This window comes from Nothoprocta perdicaria, unplaced genomic scaffold (assembly GCF_003342845.1).
Source record: "Nothoprocta perdicaria isolate Ctin4 unplaced genomic scaffold, notPer1 scaffold_45, whole genome shotgun sequence".
Classification (NCBI taxonomy): Eukaryota; Metazoa; Chordata; class Aves; order Tinamiformes; family Tinamidae; genus Nothoprocta; species Nothoprocta perdicaria.
Genome location: NW_020455699.1, coordinates 3,746,938 through 3,755,758, shown reverse-complemented (window position 1 = coordinate 3,755,758; position 8,821 = coordinate 3,746,938).

Below are 8,821 nucleotides of genomic sequence, written 5' to 3'. Positions count from 1 at the left end.
TGTTCTCCCCACTGCCCACAGACAAAACAAACGCATTCTGTCTTACCCAACACAGGCCAGGAATGATATTTTTTAATCCAACATATAAAAAACACTTTTTTTCTCAACAGAAGAAAACCAAGAAGTTTGTAAAGCACAAGTGGGAAGCCTCAGAGTCCACTCCAAGATTTCTACATTTTGGAAAATTCAGCTACGCTCTGGGAAATCAGATTTCATASTCCTTGCCCAGTCACCCCTCATATTCCCTGCCCATTCATGCCAAATAACAGGATTTTTACTTTTTTGTACCAAGCTGTCAATAACGTTATCTCCCTGGCTGACAAAGCCTATTGAGGACAGCACACAAAGAAATACCTCCTTGTGCCTCTTGTTAATGCTAACAGGTAATACCAGTCGGGGAGAAAAAACAAGCAGTTCCCCTCAGTGCCCTAGGGYAGCCTCTGAGCAGGGCTCCCTTCCTAGGAAGGATGGAAAAGCCTTCCCTAAACAGTCTGTAACCATTTCCTTCAAAATAGGGATAGGATCCGATGCACGTCAGGGTCTGCTGAGCCCATTGTTTTAACACCCGTGTAGCATTACAGGAATAGGATAGTCTGTGGGGGGGAGATACAGCAAGAGCCGCAACACAATAAGGAGCAGACAGGAGACATTCAAGGGACTCTCACCTGCTCTGTTGTGTGACAAGAGGTAAGAACTATTTGCAGCACTTACATCCCTTTTTCCGAAAGAAACAAGTGTGAAGCCATCTGCACGGAAAGCTCAGGATGCCCTGACACCACAAAATGTGTGTGCACGGGGAAAACAGGAGGAAATGGGTGGATTTTCCCTGCTCTGCTCCCGCCACTGGCCAGGGTGCTGTGAACACAGCACTGTGTAACAGGCACCCCAAGGCGATGCCTGGGCACCAGGGTCACATTTCATCTTTATATAGCATCTTATAGCAATAGCTGCTTTGCTTCCTCTGCCGTGGGGCTTTCCGCACGGCCCTTAAAGGAGGAGAGAAAACATCATCTAAAAATAGATGTTGAAACAAAAAAGCCATGGTCACATGGTGTAATCCAAGTCTGCGCTGTTCTCCTGCAGACCCACAGCAATCCCTCACCCCCAAATTACTGAAATGGGGCTGTCTGAGGACATTTTGCATACACCATCAGTATTATTATCAACTCTTATGTACACTAGGAGACGATAACATGTCCAAATAACACGTCTGAGAACACACACAGGTCTGTATGACRCTACATACAAGATCCCTAACCCAACTGCAGCCGTTTCCCACAGCTCCCTCAGACCGTCCCATCACACACAGATGAGCAAATGACAACAAAACCAGTTTTTAAGCCCTATAGTCTTCAAACAGCTAGACTGTGCCAAGCAGAACAACTACAGACTGCAAGAAAAGTCAGACGGTATAGAAAAATTCTTAGGCATCATAGCCTAAGACATGAAATCTGTAGATTTTGCAAGTCAACAGCACCTTTTCCTTTGCAGAAAGTGACCCTCCTCTTTTTATTTTTTTCCCCCAAACAGAACAAGATATAGAGAGGGGACAGAAAGGGAGGGGAAAAACGTCTTGAGGTTTTTATCGCTGCACTTGTTCACAGGAAGCCGCAACAGGAGCGCTTACAGACCGCACTTGCAGCAGCAGAGAAAACAGGAGCCATGAGGGCCGTTTCAGAGAGGAAACCTGTAACCCTGTGCAGTATTTATAGAGTACTTGCAGTGTATGGCTTGATTCAGACATTGCACATGAGCTAAAGAGAAATAATTTCTCTTTCCTTCTCCCCCGCCGCATGTTCTGTGAGTCATTGGCAAATGATGTCTAGTGCATCTGAATATCAAGTATATACCTTTTGGGAAGGAAGGCTAGACTAGACAGCTCTTGTACTGCCTGTATCAAATCGCTGACATAATGCTCAACTTCCACCATCAAAAGCAAGAGGTTGAAAAATTTACTGCAAGCATGATATTAAATTTATATAAAAAATCTTGCCAAAATTCCTTCCATGATGTACATTTAATTGCTCTATTTTTGGTTAAAAGGGCAGATCAAGTTTCTGTTCTGTGGCTCATATTTTCATACACAAGAACAACCTCATCTGATTTTCTTAACCTTTTGTTTGCTGAAGAGAGGCAAACTTTTAAAAACACAGATTTTGAGGGAAAAAAAACACTTCAATAAGATATATAGAAAAACTGCAACATTTATGAATAGCCACCTTAGAACAAAGTACATTACACATAAGAGGCAGTTTTCAAACACCGAACTGCAGCTYCACTGTAGATACCTCTATCACCGTTCTACTAAAGACAGGTGATATAAACTGCTGTGCAGGACGTGCAAGTGTTCCAGAAACAGCTGTACTGTTATAGCAAAGAAAGCATTTGCAACAGCAGTTACTGCTGTTCTGAGATCTCAGCGCAGAGTGAGTTGCCTCCTGGAGGCATGACCTGCTGAACTGCATTCCCTTTGTATCCATGAGAGGTTCATGGCATTTACTGCTCAGAAGTAAAAAATATGAAAATGAAGGCCCACTTGGAAAATGCCCACAGGGAATATCTCAGTCTTGATTAAAGTGACTGGAGTTTTACTGACAGCCTGAAATGGCCTTGCATTTCCATGAAGCAATGCAGGCACTCAGTGGCACGGGGCTCACYGACATTGATAGAAGTGCCGCGAGCAGAAAACCTGGACTAGAGAAGAGCCAAAACTTGGCAGTTTCCATCTAGTTTACTAGTTTCCAACTAGTTTTCTGGTCTTTGACAACATTTCTCTAAGCCCCAGAACTGCTCCAGTGGCACCAGCTGTGATAAATGCATTTGGTTCTCAGACTAAAGACCCTTCTGTTGCCTGGGACGAACCGGAAATATTGTCTGTGTATTATGCTAATAGGCACGCTATTATTACACTTTATCAAATCTATATTTAGTCATGTTCTACTGCATGCCTACRCTACGCAGTATTTTTAAACTTCACACACGCAGAGCCAAGTCATTCATCTCTGCAGGAGATGGCTGGGGAGGACTGGGACATTATTCCCACCCGTTCTCGGCCAGGCTGCTGCTCAGACCCTTGCGGGCACACCTGGCTTCAGCAGGAGTCTCTTGGCTGCTCAATCCCAAGCTCTCTTCAGCCTCACGCCATCCTCCCATCTCAGCTGTATCTGCTGCATGTTTCCTTTGACCATTTCCCCAATCCATCCTGCAAAACAGGGAGCATTCGCCCTCTTCAGAGGGGCCCTTCCCCGGATAAGTCAGGGACCCACACACCAGGCTGCACCTCGTGCTGACCTGTGATTAGCTTTGATAACTAAGCAATTTAGCACAGATAAGTGGCAGTTCTTTAAAAGGCACATGGATACTTAAGATTACSAAGGGTTCCTCCCTTCTCCAAGGGAAAAACTGCTTCCCTCACAGCACATTTACTCAGTTATTCTGACTGCAAAATTGCTTCGGCCAGTTGGCTTCAATGCATATGGCAGCTGTTTTTGATTCTCCTCCCTGAAAAACACTGCTTTTGGTCTGCTCCTAGAGATGCTCTGCACCAGAAACACCCTCCTACCCTCTTCCTGATACATTTGAGACTGAATCCACTTCACAAAATCAAAATTATGTTAACCACACCGGCGTACTTTATTTGCTACACTGAAAACGACACTGACTTTGCCAAGCACAGTTACATTGCTTAGTCAATGCAACCTAGATGGAAATTAAACAGTGTTTTTTCCCTCTTAACATCCTCGTCTTACAAAAATAGAGGGCATGCCCACGTTGTCTCAGACGCGCGCGGTGCCGCACGCGTGTGCCAAGCGCCGCGTCCCTGCTCCGCTCACCCCACACGCAGCGTATCCACCACCCTGGCTGCTGCGCAGCGTATCCGCTGCCCTGCCGCTCATCGGGGAGAAAAGCACAGCAAAGGAATGCAAATGCAACGAAACGATGGCTCACAGCAAAGCTACCTGCTTCTCATTTTGAAATAAACCCCAGTCCTAGATGCGAGAATAGGCCATGTTTTAAAAGCACAAAGCCACAGTCAGCACTTGCTACCGACTTCCTATTAGCTTTCAGTCACAGTGATGCCCTTACACTGTTTTTTGCCTTTKAAAGGCCTGTGTGAGCAGCACTAAAGACAGGTTACATCAACAACAACGGAAAAAGAAAGATGAACAGTGAAACAGAAGGGGCTCTGCATGCGGGGATGCTGCACGGGGAGGTGGCGGCAGCTCGGCTGCATCAGCCCTCACCTGCAGCAGCCGCTCTGCCATCAGCCATTTATCTTCATGGTCTGGCTTCTGGGACCTGTTTACTGTGCCAGAAAGCACTGAAGAGTTTGTTGGCATTACCAGGCAGTCACACCTCTGAAGAGACCTTAGCAAAGGAGCACGTCTGTATCCGACACCTGATCTCCAAGGCCCCTCTTCCTACTCTCATGCAGATTTAATAAATTTAATCCCCATTAAATTAATATGTAGCCCATGGTAATAACGGCAGGCAGGGGCAGAGAGATAAGGGAATGTGATTATCTGGAAACTTTCCTCGTTTTTTTTCCAAGTTACAGGTCAGTCTCAAAAGGCAAGCGGTGGGAGTTCCTGTCCATGAGTCATTTAGCACCGGACTGAACAGAGTGGGAATTAGAAAAAGGGAAGAAGAAACAAAACAAAACAAAACAACAACAAAAAAAGAGATGAACAGTTACCACTTGGCAAAGAAATTAACAGAAGAATGAGCAGAATTTTTCCATGCCTGTTTTTTCTTTTATGATTCTGTGGGAAAGAAGTCAAATAGCCTTTACCATATGTTAAAAAGTTTATTGGAGAAAAAAAAATTCACAACCACACCATGAATTTGGAATAACACAAGAGTTTTCTCTGCAGGTCGTTACATGTTTCCCATTGTCATTAATTTCACTACCAGCCATTTAACAGGCATAAATTGGCCTAACTGTTAAGGAACATCCCGTGCAACCAGGGGACAGGAAAGCAGCCTTTTGTGGCAGCCTCTGCCGCGACACCCGGGGCTGGGGAGGCTCCCGACGCCTGCCCTGCGCGCGCGGGAAAGCGGCGCCTCACGTCACGTCACGTCACGGCAGCAGCGCTCTGTGACTTGACATCCAAAGAAGTCTTGATCAGGAACCTTGCAAAACAGTCGATATCCAGTGCTGATTGTTTTACACTGATAAATTTTTTAAAAATTGCACACATCTGTCTGGATCTCCTTTCACTGTATTCTACCAATATGAAGTTAGGTCATATATTAAGAATTTTAATGAATTTCATATCCAAAGGCATACTTCTGCTGCCTTAAGGAAAATCCCAAACTGAGGTTCATATTTTCTTACTTAGGAAAACAAACAAACAAACAAAAACTTCGGATATTTTTAGTCACTGATGCAAGAAGAAGGGTGCTTTTTCTTTTTAAGTTGATTTTTTGTCTGATGGTGAGAATCACATTTTCCTTTTTGAAAGGAATCTTTTCAATCACTTGACTTTTTGCTGCATGGAATGAACATAAGTCACAAAGTCAGGCATGACTCAAGTCATCTTCTGAAGGTTAGGCAGTAACATCACAGATTGCTTCTAAGCTAACACTATAGATTTTAGAAGGAACCAGAATTAATGCTTATTTAGTTGGGGAACATTGAAAGCAGTGCATGTGATGGTATGAACACAATGCACAGTGGTTGTTCACAATCCACAGACACTACATGGCCACCAAAAATGTGAAATTCTGGCGTCCACATAGGGAGTTACTGTGGGATACCTCCAAGTTTAATGCACTTTACTGCTTTCACTTCCCCACGTCAGTGCTGTCCCCTCTGGCTTTACAACTGGTCCGCGCCACAGCCGGCAGCTCTCTGGTCAAGCGCCCTTCTGCAGCCTTCCTAAAAACCCTCTTGACTAAAAACATGAGTCTTTTATTTACGTAGTGTATTAACATACCGCTCATGTAGTGGTCACACGTCAGTGTTTGTCTACTGTAGCCTAACCCAAGTTAATTCAAAAAATATGAAAAAATACTTAGGAAAAAAATTGCCTTCTTTACTACAATTAGTCAACAACACAACTATGCAGTCAGGACAGAGAGCGCTCCACTTTCCAATGAATCCACATTAATTCATGACACTTTTACATAAGTCACTAGACCCCCTTATTTTACTTTGAATGGGTTTTATTGGAAAGTTACAAACTTCTATAAAGCCTAATCACTTTTCTCAGAAGACCTACACTCAATAGCCAGGCACAAGACCACAGATGAGGATCTGTTGCAGATGAGAGAAATTAGACAGGAAAAAAAATGGCAAAGAAATACAAAATATGGTTTGGGAGTGCTGACTTACTAATGCTGACCTACAGTGCTTACTGGAAGAAAAGAAACACAACATCCTATTTACTCATGCAAACTTTTTCAAGTATGTCACCATATCATAAATCTGCGTTTGTTTGCAAGGTTTCTGTGCCAAGCACTATTAAACTGAAGGCAAGTCTCTTATTTTTAATGAGTCTGAGCAGCAAATGGAAACAAACAGTGGCCATAAATAAACTAAAGTCCTTGCTGAAATGCCTCATTTTTGGTCTCTTCAAGGGAGAGAAGTGGAAAAAAAATCTCCAAGGGAAAAAACTATTGACACTCAAAACTTGATCATGTGGAGAAGGGACAGCTGAGTTAACAAGGCCCCTGAAACACCTACCATAATTTTTGTTTTTCATCTAGGTGGGGTGATGTTTTTTATTGCCTGATAAGGCCAGAATACTGTTACTCAATATTCTATGAAAAACGCAAATTAAATTCATACCTGAAAAAAAAAAAAAAAAAAATTAACTCACAGCTTCACCTTGAAGCTTCTTCTAAATGGTTATCCAAATACCACTTAAAGATACTGAATTGTGTGGAGTCCATTAACATTGAGCTTAATATTTGAAACAGCTTGTTAGAGGCATTGAAAACACACCTTTATTTCAGTAGTAAAATTAATAAAGTTCTGCTCTGAGCTCCTCCTCTTCCCAGACGAGCATTTTTCTTTCTGAAAGAGCCCTCTCACAGCTTCTCACTCGGAGGCCAGATGGACTTCCACTATTAGTTTCATTTCATTATGCATGGTGTTGAAAACAAATACAAGACATTCTGGTGTCTTGGTTATTTATTTATTAATCTAGGCCTGATGGATTTTTTTCCTGCTTCACAATCCCTTATCATACAATTTACATATTCCATTTGTTTCAAAATAAATACACAAATCTGTCAGTTTTGTCTAAGTATCTGCCTTCTGTCAGTTAATCCACCTGGCAGAGCTCAACTCATAGGACAGGAGTAAAGTTACAGGAGCAGGGGAAGAAAGAATCAGCAACTTAACCCCAAACCAATAAACATCTCCCTCTTCCTCTCATTAGCTCCACAAACTTGATACTGTTTGCCATGGTTAAGGCTTGAGCTGATACTARCTGAAGTTCTGGGCACCTCTAATCTTACTGTCAATATTTAAAGCAAACAGAGAAATCATCCTAAAGGAGTGACAAGCTGCCAGGTACTTAGAAGAGAGGGGAAAGCAGCTGAAGGAGAGAAAGTTGTAGCAGGGAGAAGACAAACCATGAGGGAACCTGAACTAGGACACAAGGCCTGTGCCATCCCAAGGATCTGAAGTAGGTGCCAATGTGGAAGTACTAACCTGTACTTCTGAGAGAAAACCACTGCTCCTCTTGCCCGAAGAGCCCATCTTCACTCGCAATCCTTGGAATTGAATCAAGGATGCAGGTCTTCCCACCACAGGTCCCTACACTAGCCTGCCTCTGCTTACCTCGGGCTTTTTCATCCTTTCCTCAAAAATATTGCTCATATCTATGCTTCTCCATATACGTACTGTGAGAAAGAGGAAAAAAAAAATCTTAATAATGCATCCTGAAGCGGACAGGGTAGCAAGGAGAAGCAAAATCTTACCACCATAAGCTGGCACAGTAATGAAGTTACATGTTTGCTTACTGTGAGCCCTCCAAGTCTGCTCTCATGCTACCCTTACAGTATTTGCTTTTTAGGACAAGGTTTTAGTTCAGGAGAATTAGCTGGGAGGAGACTGGGAGAAGGGGAATGKAAAGGTATTAAATTCAGATGCAAGGAAAAGCATTTGAAGAACAGCAGCAGCAACTGCAGTCCAGATTAGAGGCATCCAGTGCAGCACCTCCAAGCACCACCTCTTGCACGGTGGCACCTCTTTTACAAGTCACCTGCTTGCAAGCTAGTAAGGAAGGGGGTGGAAAGTCCCCAGCACATACACAAAAGACTACCTTCTTTCTCCACYTCTCCAGCCTTCTGCCCCAAAGCAAGGAAAATCTAAGGAGGCCTGGAAAATAAACCAACCATGATATTTCTCATGCCAAAGATAATCACTAGATACAGAGCACTTGTGTTGAGAAACTTGAAAGGTCTCAAGTAACACAGGCGTATGAAATGCAGCACTTGTGCTTCCTCGCTATGAGAGGAATGCTGCTGCCACACCAAGCAAGATTCCCCATAAACACAAGCCTGAAGACTCAAGCGGTTCTCACATCGCCCAAAGCTGTTTGCTCATGGGAGGAAAAAGAAAACAAAAGGCGGGAGGGCAGAGATGCAACTTTCTTGATTCAAGATCAGCTGCAGGACACCCAACACAACAGATGACATTTTTGTCATACATACAATGAAGCTGTAAGCAGTCCCTGCTGTGTCTTTTATCAAGATGATATATATTGAATGTGTTCTTCATGATATATATTGAATGTGTACTTCAGATGTACACTCCAGGAAGTCTTCTCAAGCTCTTCCGAGACCTTTTCTGAACTACCCTGATGGA